Genomic DNA, 17,315 nt, shown 5'->3' with positions numbered 1-17,315 from the left:
GTTGATATAACAGTGGGATTCCCTGACTGCTGTGGCCTTGCAACGACACCTCAACATTTGCTGCTGTGCTAACCGGTGGGCTTACAGTGGGGGAAACAATGTAGCGTTGCTGACTACCTTCGTTGTGATCAGTTGCACATGTGGCACTTGAGGTTTGGTGTTGTGTCCACGCTTGCAAGTGCATGCTGGTTAAATGTCTAAGCATGCAACTGGTATTCAAATTTTTCAGATTTTTCCCTCGGCTAAAGGTCTTTGCGCACTTCTTACAGATAACCTTGGCCTGATCATGAGGATTTTGTTCAAAAAAGTGCCACACTGCACTCTTCCTACTTTGGCAGACATTTTGCGGCCTAGCATGCTGTGATCTTTTGACCCTCTGGACAAGCTGTCCAGCAACTCTTTTGATGTTTGGAACCTGTCTTTGGAGTGCTCCGGGCCTGCCAGATAACAGCTGTTGCGATGTCGATGTCTGCTGTGGATGCTCCTCATCTGAGCTATTGGAAGCAGCACCCTCTTCCCCCAATGGATGCCAATCTGGGTCAACAACTGGGTCATCCATCACCTCCTCTTCTATGTCATGTGCACCTTCCTCTGTGTCACCGTGTATGGTGGTATAGTGTGCGGGAAGGAGCACCTGAGTCTCATCAGGGTCAGAATCTGGCTCTGTACACTGTGAGGACAATGTAGTGCTCTGAGTGAATGTACCAGCAGAATCATCCATCAGCGGCTGTGCATCAGTGCACTCCATGTCAGATTCATCTTGGCCTGGGTAATTCACCATTTCACTTGATAATCCAGGCATGGTATGTGAAAACAGCTCCATGGAGTAATCAGTAGTATGGCCTGCGTCATCCTTCAATCTTGGTTGGGGTGAAGGACACAAGGAAAGGTGTGGTTCATGAACATGAGCCTCCAATGACGACTCAGTGCTTTTACTTTTTACAACTGAAGAAGAGGAGGCGATAGAGCTGGAGGCTGAGTCAGCAATGTAAGACAAAACTTTTTCCTGATGCTCTGGCTTTAAAAGCGGTTTGCCAACTCCTAGAAAACTAAGCGTTCGAGGCCTTATGTAGCCAGACGATGACGCAGGCTCAACACCTCCTGCATTCGGTCCTATTTTGCTCTTGCCACTACCATCAGATCCACCACCAACACCATCATTACCAGCTGCCAACCCCCGCCCAATTCCACGGCCTCTTCCACCAGCCTTCCTCATTTTTGGTAGAAATGTAGACAAAATCCAACAAACTATATAGTAATGTAAAACAAGGTACAAGATGTCTATAGGACAGGGGAGATTTTGAATTTCTGCAGACACTTGTGGACACTGGACACTTTTGGATTGTGTGAGGCCCACTGATATCTGAGCGCTATGTCACAGGCTCGATGGCACAGCTGTGACCAAAGTGACTAGAGGATAAGGGAGATTTTGAATTTCTGCACACACTTGTGGACACTGGACACTTTTGGATTGTGTGAGGCCCAATGAATATCTGAGCGCTATGTCACAGGCTCGATGGCACAGCTGTGACAAAAGTGACTAGAGGATAAGGGAGATTTTGAATCTCTGCACACACTTTTGGACACTGGACACTTTTGGATTGTGTGAGGCCCAATGAATATCTGAGCGCTATGTGACAGGCTCGATAGCACAGCTGTGACCAAAGTGACTAGAGGATAAGGGAGATTTTGAATCTCTGCACACACTTTTGGACACTGGACACTTTTGGATTGTGTGAGGCCCAATGAATATCTGAGCGCTATGTGACAGGCTCAATGGCACAGCTGTGACCAAAGTGACTAGAGGATAAGGGAGATTTTGAATCTCTGCACACACTTGTGGACACTGGACACTTTTGGATTGTGTGAGGCCCAATGAATATCTGAGCGCTATGTGACAGGCTCGATGGCACAGCTGTGACCAAAGTGACTAGAGGATAAGGGAGATTTTGAATTTCTGCACACACTTGTGGACACTGGACACTTTTGGATTGTGGGAGGCCCAATGAATATCTGAGCGCTATGTGACAGGCTCGATGGCACAGCTGTGACCAAAGTGACTAGAGGATAAGGGAGATTTTGAATTTCTGCAGACACTTGTGGACACTGGACACTTTTGGATTGTGTGAGGCCCAATGAATATCTGAGCGCTATGTGACAGGCTCGATGGCACAGCTGTGACCAAAGTGACTAGAGGATAAGGGAGATTTTGAATTTCTGCAGACACTTGTGGACACTGGACACTTTTGGATTGTGTGAGGCCCAATGAATATCTGAGCGCTATGTGACAGGCTCGATGGCACAGCTGTGACCAAAGTGACTAGAGGATAAGGGAGATTTTGAATTTCTGCAGACACTTGTGGACACTGGACACTTTTGGATTGTGTGAGGCCCACTGATATCTGAGCGCTATGTCACAGGCTCGATGGCACAGCTGTGACAAAAGTGACTAGAGGATAAGGGAGATTGGATTGCTTTTAAAAAAAGCAGTTTGCAGAGCAGTGGGTAAACAGCAATGCCAGCCTGTCAGGAAGCCTTAAAATGCAGCCCAACAACCAACACCACTGATACACCACAATATAGCCTCCCCTTGCACTGCACACACAGTGACTGGTGTGTTGTGCAGGCCAAATTGCTAGCAGCAGAAGCAGTTTTTTTTTCTTCTCAGCAGGACAAAAAAAAAAATTGGGATTGCTTTTAAAAAAGCAGTTTGCGGAGCAGTGGGTAAACAGCAATGCAGGAATGTCAGGAAGCCTTAGAAGACAGCCCAACAACCAACACCACTGATACACCACTATATAGCCTCCCCTTGCACTGCACACACAGTGACTGGTGTGTTGTACAGGCCAAATCGCTAGCAGCAGAAGCAGTTTTTTTTTCTTCTCAGCAGGACAAAAAAAAAAATTGGGATTGCTTTTAAAAAAGCAGTTTGCGGAGCAGTGGGTAAACAGCAATGCAGGAATGTCAGGAAGCCTTAGAAGGCAGCCCAACAACCAACACCACTGATACACCACTATATAGCCTCCCCTTGCACTGCACACACAGTGACTGGTGTGTTGTGCAGGCCAAATCACTAGCAGCAGAAGCAGTTTTTTTGTCTTCTTCCCTGCCTAACGCTCTCCCTACAGAATCAGCAGCAACCTCTCCCTATACTGAGATCGGCAGAAGTAAGATGGCGGTCGGCGTGCACGCCCTTTTATACCCCCTTTGACGCCCACCAAAGCAAGCCAATCACTTGCATGCCCTTCTGAAAGATGGTGGTGACCCCTGCCTATGTCATCACGTTGCCCACAGTGTCCGTGGATCCTGATTGGCTGAAAAAGAGCGCAAAATAAACTTTTGAAACGCGACTTTGGCGCGTAAGTCGCCGACCTCGTGGCGGACCTCATCCTAGGGTCGGGTTTCGTTTCATGAAACCCGACTTTGCCAAAAGTCGGCGACTTTTGAAATTTTTCGACCCGTTTCGCTCAACTCTACTCACCACGATGAGATGCGCTCTGTGAGCGCATGTTGTCTATGCGTCCCCGCGATCTATACCGCCGGTCAGCGATTTTCTTTCTAATCTGTGTTGGGCTGCGATTGATGCCAAACTGTGCTGCCAGGCCACGCTTGATCCTGCTCAACACAGCCTGCTTGTGCAGGACTGGGTGTTCATAAAGTTGCGCACAAAAATAATCTTGTGCCTCCATCTCCTCTACAAGGTAACACACCTCAGCCTCCCACCATGGTGATGCACGTCGCCTGGCCGCCATTTTACCGCTCATGTACTAGTAGGCCGCAGCAGCATTCTTAGACACTCCCACGACGGTCCTGCTCCACCCACTGCTGTTGACAAGCGGCGGCGGTTAATGAACGCTAATGCGACCTCTAAGTAACACCCTCTATAGACGCATGTCGTTTGTGCGCCGCTATTGCGTTCTGATAAGGTTTCCTAAATATGTCACACATATCTTATGCCTACATGAATGTCTGTATGTTCAATTTTGTTTTTGAGAGTGTGTTTTTTTGTCCATATGTACAGTTGTGGCCAAAAGTATTGACACCCCTGCAATTCTGTCAGATAATACTCAGTTTCTTCCTGAAAATGATTGCAATCACAAATTCTTTGGTATTATTATCTTCATTTAATTTGTCTTAAATGAAAAAAACACAAAAGAGAATGAAGCAAAAAGCAAAACATTAATCATTACACACAAAACTCCAAAAATGGGCCAGACAAAAGTATTGGCACCCTCAGCCTAATACTTGGTTGCACAACCTTTAGCCAAAATAACTGCGACCAACCGCTTCCGGTAACCATCAATGAGTTTCTTACAAAGCTCTGCTGGAATTTTAGACCAATCTTCTTTGGCAAACTGCTCCAGGTAGGTCCCTGATATGTGAAGGGTGCCTTCTCCAAACTGCCATTTTTAGATCTCTCCACAGGTGTTCTATGGGATTCAGGTCTGGACTCATTGCTGGCCACCTTAGAAGTCTCCAGTGCTTTCTCTCAAACCATTTTCTAGTGCTTTTTGAAGTGTGTTTTGGGCCATTGTCCTGCTGGAAGACCCATGACCTCTGAGACCCATGACCAGCTTTCTCACACTGGGCCCTACAGTATGCTGCAAAATTTGTTGGTAGTCTTCAGACTTCATAATGCCATGCACACGGTCAAGCAGTCCAGTGCTAGAGGCAGCAAAGCAACCCCAAAACATCAGGGAACCTCCGCCATGTTTGACTGTAGGGACCGTGTTTTTTTCTTTGAATGCCTATTTTTTTCTCCTGTAAACTCTAGGTTGATGCCTTTGCCCAAAAAGCTCTACTTTTGTCTCATCTGACCAGACAACATTCTTCCAAAACATTTTAGGCTTTTTCAGGTAAGTTTTGGCAAACTCCAGCCTGGCTTTTTTATGCCTCGGGGTAAGAAGTGGGGTCTTCCTGGGTCTCCTACCATACAGTCCCTTTTCATTCAGACGCCGACGGATAGTACGGGTTGACACTGTTGTACCCTCGGACTGCAGGGCAGCTTGAACTTGTTTGGATGTTAGTCGAGGTTCTTTATCCAACATCCGCACAATCTTGCGTTGAAATCTCTTGTCAATTTTTCTTTTCCGTGCACATCTAGGGAGGTTAGCCACAGTGCCATGGGCTTTAAACTTCTTGATGACACTGTGCACGGTAGACACAGGAACATTCAGGTCTTTGGAGATGGACTTGTAGCCTTGAGATTGCTCATGCTTCCTCACAATTTGGTTTCTCAAGTCCTCAGACAGTTCTTTGGTCTTCTTTCTTTTCTCCATGCTCAATGTGGTACACACAAGGACACAGGACAGAGGTGTGTGATTTAGATATTGCCAACACCTGTTAGGTGCCACAGGTAAGTTACAGGTGCTGTTAATTACACAAATTAGAGAAGCATCACATGATTTTTCGAACAGTGCCAATACTTTTGTCCACCCTCTTTTTTATGTTTGGTGTGGAATTATATCCAATTTGGCTTTAGGACAATTCTTTTTGTGTTTTTTCATTTAAGACAAATTAAATGAAGATAAGAATAACAAAGAATTTGTGTTTGCTATTATTTTCAGGAAGAAACTGAGTATTATCTGACAGAATTGCAGGGGTGTCAATACTTTTGGCCACAATTGTATATGTGTGTAAATGTGTATGTACAGGAATATGGATTCACAGGGACAGTCGTGAAAAAAAAGGGCCAATGTATCAAATGTACACTTGAAAAATTCCACATGATATAGTTCCTGAACTAATTTTGGCCTTAGAAAACCGCGCCCTTTTCCAATATGTACGTTCTGCAAGTCCCACTCCCACACTTCCACCTACCCCAAATATTCGAAAACTATACAGTTGGCCTGGGATGACACCCAAATTCCAACGGATTTCATTTCCAAATATATCCCCACCTTACCAAGAGAACCAAAGAAAAAAAAAAGGTTTTGGGACTTTTGAAGAACAAGTTTATTACACAAAGATTTTTAAAACATTAAACCTACTGAAGAGAAAAATCTTCACACTAAAATAAATGATATTAAACACTTATTTACAAACAATAAAGAAATGAAAAGTTGTAATCGCTGTTAGTGGACTATACATTCTGTTGCTGCCAATGAACAGCACTGGGTCCATTAAAATAGGCACAGTAATTGTCTCTGCAGGTCTTCGCATCCTGTGTGCTTCTTCCAGGTCCCAACGGCCGAAGGCCAGCAATTGGTTTTTCGCTTGACCGCCATTCGCCAAGCTGAAGTTATCGATTCTGGTTAACAGAGTCCACAAAACCGGGCGGACAATATGAATTGGAATACCAGCGGCGAAGGTAACTGGGACGCACACATGTCAAAACTACATAGTCAATAGAGTCCAGTTTGAGGTTGATGGGTGTGTGCAGAACCCGAAAGCGATTAGCCATAATCCCAAAGGCATTCTCCACAACACGACGTGCCCTTGATAGCCGATAATTGTAAATTCTCTGTTCTGGTGTCAGAGTTTTTTGAGGGAACGGTTTTATTAGATTTGGATGAAGCAGGAAGGCCTCATCGCCAATAAACACAAAGCTCATGTTTCCTGTTGTGTTTGCGCTGGGAGGCAGGTGGAGTTCGGAGTTAAACAAACGCTCTCCAAAAAACATATTCTCCAAAAACCCCACCATCGGAAACCCTACCATTCATTCCAACGTCAACATACAAAAATTCGTAGTTAGCGTTTACAAGGGCCATGAGTATGATGCTAAAATAGCTCTTATAGTTGTAAAAATATGATCCGCTGTTGGGGCTGAGTAATACGGACATGTTTTCCGTCCAAGGCCCCACCACAGTTTGGGAACTGCCACAAAAGATCAAAATCATTGGCGATCTTGCTCCATTCCGCCTCCGTGGTGGGAAACTCCATATAGCTGCGAAGACAAGTAAAAATGGCCTTGCACGTTTCCGGAATGAGAACGCTCAACAGCGGCCTGGAAATGGGGGAAGAAAAATGCAAATCTTGCAAGGAGAGTCCGATGGCCAGGTAGCATAGCGTGACTGCCAATCTCTCTTCTACTGGAATGGCAGCACGCATGACTGTATCCTTGCGTTGGATAAGTGGGGTAATTTTGTCCAGTAAAAATGCGAAAGATACCTCTGACATACGCAGATAATTCCGGAAATCATGCGGATTTTTTTCCTGAAGCTCTTTCACCAACTGCATGTGGGATAATTCGGACCTCCTCTGCAGCCAATCTCTTGTCCACATGCGACGCTTTCTTTTGGAACGCCTCTCCTGCATCCGTGATTCTTCTTGCAGCCGATGTTCCTCAACAAGTAATGCAGCAACCACGACAGCACACTCTGCATTATTCATGATGGTGCAAACTGAAAAAAAAAAAACATTAGTTGTTAAGTTGGGGGTTGGGTGCGTACACACAAAAGACCACCTAAAATGGCAGACAAGACAAACATACGCACAGACAAAGAAACCACACCCTCCCTCCAAAAAGAGCTATGAAAGCTTATAACTTGCACTGTTCTGTAAAGTGGTGAAAATGGAAACGCAGTAGAGACCACAAATGATACCTACTGTGATCAGGAGAACTGTTGATGAATTGATGTAGCAGTGTGGAATCGCACCCAGAGAACTGTACTCCGATGTGTGACCAGCAAGAAAGTAGAACACTGCTATGCTGCCTTCTTCACGGGGTTAGGAACACTGAAGAAAAGTGCCACTGTGTAAACTTTATTAGGACAAGGGCGCCAATCAGAACGTTGTAGCGACCACCAATCCGAGCCGAGGGGCGCGGAAAAAGCACCGCTTTAACACGCCTATTTCTCATTTCAAATCGCTAGCGAGGTCGTTGGCTTGGTGTCAAACAGAACGATGCATGCTACCCAGCGGGGCCTCAACGATCAAAAAAATGTCCAGACTTTTCACAACCGACCAGCGATCTCACAGCGGGGGCCCTCTCGCTGCTACATGTTACACGTTGCGAGATCGCTTGTAAGGTCGCTGTTACGTCACAAAACTTGTGACTCAGCAGCGATCTCGCTAGCAATCTCGCTGTGTGTGACGTGGCCTTAAGGGCATATATTCTGAACTGCAGCAGGTTTAAAAGCAGACACATAGCAGAGTGAAACATCAATTAAAATCACAGAACTGACACATTGAAGCAAGCTAAAATATCAGAAACAGGGATCAAAGTTAAAGGTATTTCACCATGATAAGAAATTCATTTTGTGGAAAAGACCACATAAAAAATTATAAACTTTTCAAATGCAATTAATTTTCAGAATTGCATTATTTTTCTTTTGCAGGCTGCTAATGATATAGCCAATCCAGTGTTAGGCTTCTCTTGCTCTGATTGAGCATGCACAGATTGTTTCTGGAATAGAAAAATTATTTTTCCAGGGAGCACACATAACCCACTGCGAGTAGCGCTCATTACACTGCTCAGAAAGCAAATAGTACAGGCAGAAAGCAAAAACAGAACAATTCTGTACCTCACATGAACAGTCTGATTTGCTTTCTGAGCACAATGAACTCTGCAGCATCTGCCTGGCGATAATGAGCTCTTTTGTGGCTGCGAGCGACCTCTGACTTGTGCTGTTCAGCCAGACAGCTACAGTTGAAACCAGAAGTTTCCATACACTATATAAAAAGACACATATGCATGTTTTTCTCAAAATCTGACATGAAATCAGAATAAACCTTTCCCGTTTTAGGTTAATTAGAATTACCATAATTATTACTATTTGGCAAATGCCAGACTAATGAGAGAGAGAGAGAATGCTTTAAGTCATTTTTATTACTTACTGCAAAGACAAACGTTTACATACATTTCATTAACATTTGGTACCATTGCCCTTAAACTGAATGACTTGGGTAAAACGTTTGGGATATCCCTCCACAAGTTTCTCACAATAGTTGGTCGGAATTTGGGCCCATTCCTGCTGACAAAACTGGTGTAACTGATCCAGGTTTGTAGGTCGCCTTGCTCACACCTGCATTTTCCGCTTTGCCCATAAATTTTCAATAGGATTGAGATCAGGGCTTTGTAATGGCCACTACAAAATATTGACTTTATCCTTAAGCCACTTTGTTACCATTTTGGCAGTATGCATTGGGTTATTGTCCATTTGGAAGACCCATTTCCATCCAAGCTTTAACTTCCTGGCTGATGTCTTGAGATGTTTCTTCAGTATTGCCACATAATCTTCTTTTCTCATGATGCCATCTATTTTGAGAAGTGCACCAGTCTCTCCTGCAGCAAAACAACTCCACAACATGATGCTGCCACTTCCGTGTTTCACAGTTGGGATGGTGTTCTCAGGCTTCCAAGCTTCTCCCTTTTTCCTCCAAATATATCGATGATCATTATTCCCAAAAAATGCCATTTTAATTTCATCAGATCACATGACATCTCTAAAAATTAAGGTCCTTGTTCCTGTGTGCATTTGCAAAAATTAATCTGGCTTTTTATGCTTCTTTTGGAGTAAAGGCCCCGTCACACTAAGCGAGATCGCTAGCGAGATCGCTGCTGAGTCACAAGTATTGTGACGTAATAGCGATCTCACCAGTGAGATCGCTCAGTTTGACAGTGACCAGCGACTGGCCCCCCTGCCGGGTATCGCTGATCGTGCCCGAAATGTCTGGACATTTTTTTGGTCATCAAAGAGAAAATTTGTTCCAGCTGCGTAAAATCATTTCTTCTTTATTTCATCAATTAAAATAGAAAACTCTCCATATATATGCCATAATCACGGACACGGCAACGCGTTTCGATCAGAGCGATTTTTTTTCAGAGCCATAAGGGAGTTCACCCTTTGAGTTACTTATAAAGCAGGAATTCTCCAATGGCATTGCGATATACGGTCACATGACATATCAAAAGGTTCTTTACTAATTAAAAACAATGAAACATGAAAACACTTTAGCATAAAAAGACAATACAATAACCTTTTAACAATAATGAAACATAAGGTCTTTACGTTTATTTAGACCATTAGGGAAGCGAGTATTTAGATGATATATCCAAAAAGCCTCTCTAGTTAGGAGACGTTGTTTGGAATCTCCCCCACGAAAGGGTGTATTAACCTTCTCTATACCTTGCACTTGAAAACTAGCGGTGTTACGAGCATGTTGTCTTATAAAGTGCTGAGATGCAGCCGATACACTGCGATTCATATTATTTATGTTGCCAATGTCATACAAATGTTCTCTAATCCGCACTTTCATTTTTCTTGAAGTGCAGTCAACATAAGACAATTTACAGATGTTGCAATCTATTTTATATATTATGTTGGATGAGTTAGAATTAATATATTGTTTAATTTTGAATCTTGTTGTGTCATTGGCATTACAAAAAGTCTTGGTGACATGTGCATATTTACAAGTCTTGCAATTAGTGGTTCCACATCTGAAAAATCCCGCACATGTAAGCCACGTTTTTTTAGTTTTTTTGTTTAAGAAGAATAAGCTGGGCGATAACTTGTTGCTCAATGTAGGAGCCCTCCTTGAAACTATATACCTGGCGCTAAGATTTCCGCTAATTTCACATCTTCATATAAGATAGGTAAATATTTATTAATGATTTTTTTAATACTTGAAAATTGTGGACTAAATTGGAAACATATGTATGGTTAATTTTTAATTTGTAAATTATTATTTTTTGTGTTAGTAGTGCTAATCATTTCTGTGCGATTTTTTCTATTATCTTCTGCGCTCTATTCAAAGTCCATTGTGGGTACTTGCGGTAGAGAACATTTGTATGACATTGGCAACACAAATAATATGAATCGCAGTGTATCGGCTGCATCTCAGCACTTTATAACACATGCTCGTAACACTGCTAGTTTTCAAGTGCAAGGTATGGAGAAGGTTAACACACTCTTTCGTGGGGGAGATTCCAAACGTCTCCTAACTAGAGAGGCTTTTTGGATATATCATCTAAATACTCGCTTCGCTAATGGTCTAAATAAGCGTAATGACCTTATGCTTCATTATTGTTAAAAGGTAATTGTATTGTCTTTTTATGCTAAAGTGTTTTCATGTTTCGTTGTTTTTAATTAGTAAAGAACCTTTTGATATGTTATGTGACCGTATATCACAATGTCATTGGAGAATTCCTGCTTTATAAGTAACTTAAAGGGTGAACTCCCTTATGGCTCTGAAAAAGATCGCTCTGATCGAAACGCGTTGCCGTGTCCATGGTTATGGCATATATATGGAGAGTTTTCTATTTTAATTGATGAAATAAAGAAGAAATGATTTTACGCAGCTGGAACAAATTTTCTCTTTGATATCCTCCCCACGTCAGTCTATACGGAGTTCTGAGGTCTGCGGTGGTTACTGGTGAGCTGGCTTTAGTTTTCTTATATATTGTTTGCACATTTTTTTGGTCACTCATGTCCCGCAGCGTAGCTTGTATCGTCACGTTTGACATCTAGCCCAACGACCTCGTTAGCGACTCACAAGCAAGACAGGCGTGGATTTGCGTTCCCGTTTCCACGCCTCCCTCTGCTCCGATTGGTGGTCACTACAGCGTCCTGATTGGTGGGCTTTCTTTTAAAAGAAGCTAACATAATAGCGCTTCAGTTCTTTGTTCCTGACCCGGGTGTGTCCTAGCTCAGATCCTGTTAGCGTTCAACGGCTGCGACTCCACATTGTCTCATCTGCTTTTCCATCGGCGTTGCTTCTATAGCCAGTTTATGGTAGGTATATTTTGGGGTCTCAACAGCATTTCCACATTTTTTTCAATATTCTTTTTTCTTGATTTTTAAGCTTTTTAAATTTGTGCTACAGTTGCTATGGTGGGAGGGTGTTTTTTTTTTCTTTCTTTCTTTGTGAGAACAAAGGGTCATGCATGGGCAGCCATTGTAGGGTGTATGAAGTGAACACACCCAACACCCTGTATTTTTCTGTAAAAAAATTTTTTGTTTTCGTGGTATACTTTTTGCAAAGTTCCATTCATGTTCGTAGTATGTTAACCTATTTTTTTCTCTTTACAGATGTCTTACAATAGTGAGGAGTTCGTTCGGGAGATGATTGAGCTGTATCGGTCTCTTCCATGTCTTTGGCTAATAAACCACAGTAATAGGATCAAAAAAAGGGAGGCTTATGAGAAGATGATTTGCCTCTTCAAGCATCATAACCCAAACGAGAAGGTGGACGAACTCTTGTTAGGAAAAAAATCCAGTCTCTCCGCACCGTTTATAAAAAGGAGCTGAACAAGGTGGAGAAGTCGAGGAAGTCTGGTGCCGGCACAGATGAGGTTTATGAGCCCTCGCTGTGGTACTACAACCTACTCAGCTTCACCAGCGACCAGGAACTTCCGAGGAGGACAGTGTTTTCAATGCGGCCGAATGTGCAACCTGACACAGAGATTGAGAATGCTCCAGACTCCCCTGTTGGAGATGTAAGTACCTTCCTTTTTCCAATGAACATTAAATTTTTATTTTGCATGTACATGCCATAGTTTATTTGAAAAATATTTATTATAAAATATCATCTGCCCCTCCTGTCAAAATTTTAGGGTGTGGCATTGAAAGTTGTGACATATTTGCCATTCTTTGCTTAAGTTTTTTTTTGGGTTTCTTTGTTTTTGTTCCCACAGCAGAGGCAACAAGAGCAGGCCACACAAGGGAGTGACACCATTACCAAGACTGAAAGAAGTATGGAGGAGGCATGAGAGGGGTCGAGTCAAGAACCTGCTCCCAATACTTTATCTAGACGACAAAATATTTCACGCAAAATAAAGGGAACTTTGCCCCCGTCCCCAGACCTGATGTGTTTGGCAAATGAAATAATGGCAAGCTCGGGCATGGACAGCTTTGCCAACTCTGCTGCAGATCGCCTTTGTAAGCTGGATGCAAACCAAAGGAAACACGCCGAAAGGCTAATTTTTGAAACCTTTGTTGAAGCGGCATCAGGTTGACTTGATGAAAATTCGACCGTAAAAAGTGTGATCGCCCGTGAGCCTTCTTGGCCTCCTTCATGGACACAAATTCAAGAGCCACTGCAGAGCACACCAGTGGGGAGGATTGGGCCACCGCAAATCAAGATAATCAATATGAAGAATTATAGTTTTTTTCTTTACTTTTTTTGATAACCAGTTAAAAATATTTAAATTTCTTTTATAATTTTTTGTAAATATAATATTTAATTATGCACTGTTTTAATTTATTGTTTGTTGTATTTTAATATAGTTTTACTGTTTTTGCCGTTAAAGTGACTGCATTCTTCATTGTATTTTGCCTACTTCTATACTAATACCAAGTATTTACAGTAGGGTAATAATGTGTGGAACCTCAATAGGAATGAAAAGCTGTGTGAGCATGTATTTTTTTTTTTTTGTCAAAAGAGAAAACACAACAACTGTAGATATTTAACTTTTTTATAGCCAAGATTTTCGGCTATTCATGAAAATTTTGAACATAAAACAAGAAAAAACGTAACAGGAAACAAAAAAACAAAAAAATTAGCGTCTTCTGCCCCGAGGTCGGGCCGCCGCTGCCCTTAACAATAGCTGTTGATGGTCCTCAACAGCTTGTGTCACTCTCCTGTGTGACACCAGGAGCTCTTCAGGAGTTGGAGTTCCTATGGTGGGAAATGGTAAAACTTTTAAATTCTAAACATGCAACATATTCTTGGTTACTTTATTGTTTAATAAACTCTTACGGTTTCTCTGGCCCTCCCATTCTTCTGAGGATGAGGGGCTTATGTTCCACCCAGATCCTCGTGCATCCTTTTCTTCATTTTCAGGTGTCTCTGGCAGTGGCTCTGGCTCTTCTTCCGTGCCAACTTGGCTCTCAGTATCTGGAGGAAAAAAACACAATTATCAATAGCACTGGTACTAAGCGGGTCTGTGCAGGCCATGGTTGGGACTTTTCAGGGACTATACAGGGGTTTGTGAGTCTGTGCAGGCAGATACTATGCGGGTCTGTGCAGGCCTTGGGTGGGACTTTTCAGGGACTATACAGGGGTTCGTGAGTCTGTGCTGGTACTCTGCGGGTCTCTGCAGGCCTTGGGTGGGACTTTTCAGGGACTATACAGGGGTTCGTGAGTCTGTGCGGGTACTATGCGGGTCTGTGCAGGCCTTGGGTGGGACTTTTCAGGGACTATACAGGGGTTTTGTGAGTCTGTGCTGGTACTATGTGGGACTTTTCAGGGACTATACAGGGTTTTGTGAGTCTGTGCTGGTACTATGCTGGTCTGTGCAGGCCTTGGGTGGGACTTTTCAGGGACTATACAGGGGTTCGTGAGTCTGTGCAGGTACTCTGCTGGTCTGTGCAGGCCTTGGGTGGGACTTTTCAGGGACTATACAGGGGTTCCTGAGTCTGTACTATGTGCACTCACCACGATGGGAGACCATCTGGGCACGGACACTGGCGATGCGGTTGCTCGACCGGTATCGCAGATCTGCAAGCTTCTTTCTAATCTGTGTAGTCGACCGCTCAACACCAAATTGCCTGGCCAAGCCCCGCCTAATCCTCCGCAGTACTGCCTGCTTATGGAGGACAGGGTCTTGATGTGGCTGCGTGCAGGCATAATCTTGCTCTTCCATCTCCCTGATAAGATAGCGGACCTCTGCATCACCCCAGTGACTAGAACGCCGCCTGGTCGCCATTATAAAATCAGCTAGGCCGCAGTAAGGTCATAAAACACGCCCACAATGCAACAGCTCCACCCACATTTATTATTGACATGCGGCGGCTTCGCGGACGCTACTGCGTCCTCCAACGATTTTCCATATGAACTCACGGCCCGCCTGAGACGCTTTTGCGTCCCGAAACCAATAAACTTCCCACATAGCCATATATTCATATTGAGTACAGAATGAGTATGTATGCTTTTCAATTTGTGAGTGTGTAGTATGTGTATTATAAGGTAAAGACACATGTATGTTAGTGTGTTTTCATGTGTGTAAAAGGATTACTGTCAACCTTTATATGAGTAATAAAGAAAGAAAAACAAACAAATTTTTTTTAAATTTAAACATTATTATTAAAACATTTATTAAACCACAAAATAACAATATTTGTAAACACGGTAAAAAAAAAAAAAATTAAGTTACTGATGATGCTGCCAGGCAACAGCGCCAGGACCATTGAAATAATGGCAATACTGTTCTCGGCAGGTCTTGGCATCTTTGGTGTATCTGCCGGGTCCCAAAGGTCGAAGGCCTGCTATTGCGGGTGCGGTCGAACGCCATTCCCCCAGCTGCACTTCGCCATTTGTTACGTCCACTGAGTCCATGAACCCCGGCGGGCAGTACGAACTGGAATCTCGGCGTCGGAGAAAGTTATGGAGCACACAGCAGGCCATTACCACAGAGTCAATTGAGTCAAATTTCATGTTTATGGGCGTGTGCAATACACGGAACCGATTGGCCATGATCCCAAAGGCATTTTCAACCACCCGACGTGCCCTTGACAAGCGGTAGTTGAAAATACGTCTTTCTACTGTTAGAGTTTTGGGGGGAACGGTTTAAGCAAATGTGGATGAAGCGGGAAGGCCTCGTCGCCGACAAAAACAAAGTTCATGTTTCCTCGGGTGTCGGAATTTGGAGGCAACTGAAGGTCTGAGCCAAATAAACGTTCTCCAAAATGGGTATGCTCCAAAACTTCCCCATCGGAAACCCTTCCGTTCATGCCGACGTCCACATAAATAAATTCATAGTTGGCGTTTACAAGGGCCATCAGGATGATACTAAAATAGCCCTTGTAATTGAAGAAGTATGACCCGCTGTTCGGCGGTTGGGTGATGCGGACATGTTTGCCGTCCAAAGCCCCACCACAATTAGGAAACTGCCAAAGTTCCTCAAAATCAGATGCAATCTTTTTCCAATCCTCCTGTGTTTCTGGAAAATCCATGAAGCTGCGTAGACATTGGAAAATCGCTCTGCATGTCTCCGGAATAAGAACACTCAGGAGGGGCCTTGAAATAGCGGATGAAAAATGCAGGTCCTGAAGTGAGCGTCTGGTGGCCAGGAATCTCAGCGTGACTGCCAATCTTTCATCTGCCGGGATGGCAGCACGCATTTTTGTATCCCTCCATTCAATAAGTGGAGTAATTAGCTCCAGTAAATAGATGAACGATTCCTCTGACATCCGCAGATAGTTCCGAAAATTGTGTGGATTTTTGTCCTGCAACTCTCTCACTAGCTTCATGTGCGACAATTGGGACCTCCTCTGCAGCCTTTCTCTGGTCCACATGCGACATCTTCTTTTGAAATGCCTCTCCAGGATCAGGGCTTCATCACGATGGCGAGCTTCCTCAGCCAACAAGGCAGCCACCACAATCGAACAATGTGCCTTGTTCATGATGGAGCAAGCTGCAAAAAAAAATATAATTAGACTTACCGGTAATTCGGTTTCTAGAAACCTTCCACGACAGCATAGGAGGTTGTCTCCACGCCCTAATGGGGGACAGGAAGCACAAGAGGTTAAAAGGTCCCTCCCACCTCCCTCTCACCAGTGACTTATAACTGATTACCATAGCACCGGTTACCTTAAGATTCTCAGAATTTGTCCAAGAATGCAGGGAGGGAAATAGTGGTGTCGTGGAAGGTTTCTAGAAACCGAATTACCGGTAAGTCTAATTCTATTTTCTCTAGCAACCTTCCACGACAACATAGGAGGCATAACAACCTATATTGCACTAGTGGGGGACAACGGCCTGAAGAACTTTTCGGCCAAAGACTAAATCCCTGTTGGACATAAGGTCCAACCTGTAGTGTTTAGAAAAAGTATGTAAGGAGGACCAGGTTGCTTCCTTACAAATCTGCTCTGAAGATGCGCCTGCCCTCTCAGCCCATGAAGTAGAGGTAAATCATGTTGAATGCACTTTGATCGCTGTAGGGGGAGTGATGTTTTGCGCCAGGTATGCTTCAGAGATAGCCTTTTTAATCCAATTGGCAATGGTGTTTTTTGCCACCTTCTTTCCTCTGTTTGGACCAGAGGTATGGATGAATAGGTTGCAGTCGATTCTATAAGGCTTGGTACACTCTAAGTAGTGGAGAATTATTCACCTTACGTCCAGCGTATGAAACACCTCTTCTTTAGGGTTTTCTGAGTTTTGAAAAAATAAGGGGAGAATTATATTCTGTGATCTATGAAAGTCCGACACAACCTTTGGTAGAAAAGACGGATCAAGGGAGAGAACTATGGACTCATCTCTGACTGTTAGGTAGGGTTCTCTGATTGAGAGAGCCTGTAGCTCTCCTATTCGCCTTGCTGAGGTTATTGCTATAAGGAAGGCCACCTCACTAGAGAGCAGCTGAGAAGTACAGGATGGCAGGGGCTCAAAGGGTGATTGAGTGAGTCCCGTAAGAACCACGTTCAAGTCCCATG

This window comes from Dendrobates tinctorius, unplaced genomic scaffold (assembly GCF_039654945.1).
Source record: "Dendrobates tinctorius isolate UK_male_01 unplaced genomic scaffold, ASM3965494v1 ptg000030l, whole genome shotgun sequence".
Classification (NCBI taxonomy): Eukaryota; Metazoa; Chordata; class Amphibia; order Anura; family Dendrobatidae; genus Dendrobates; species Dendrobates tinctorius.
The sequence above is the reverse complement of the archived record's forward strand: the minus strand, read 5'-3'. Positions refer to the sequence as shown.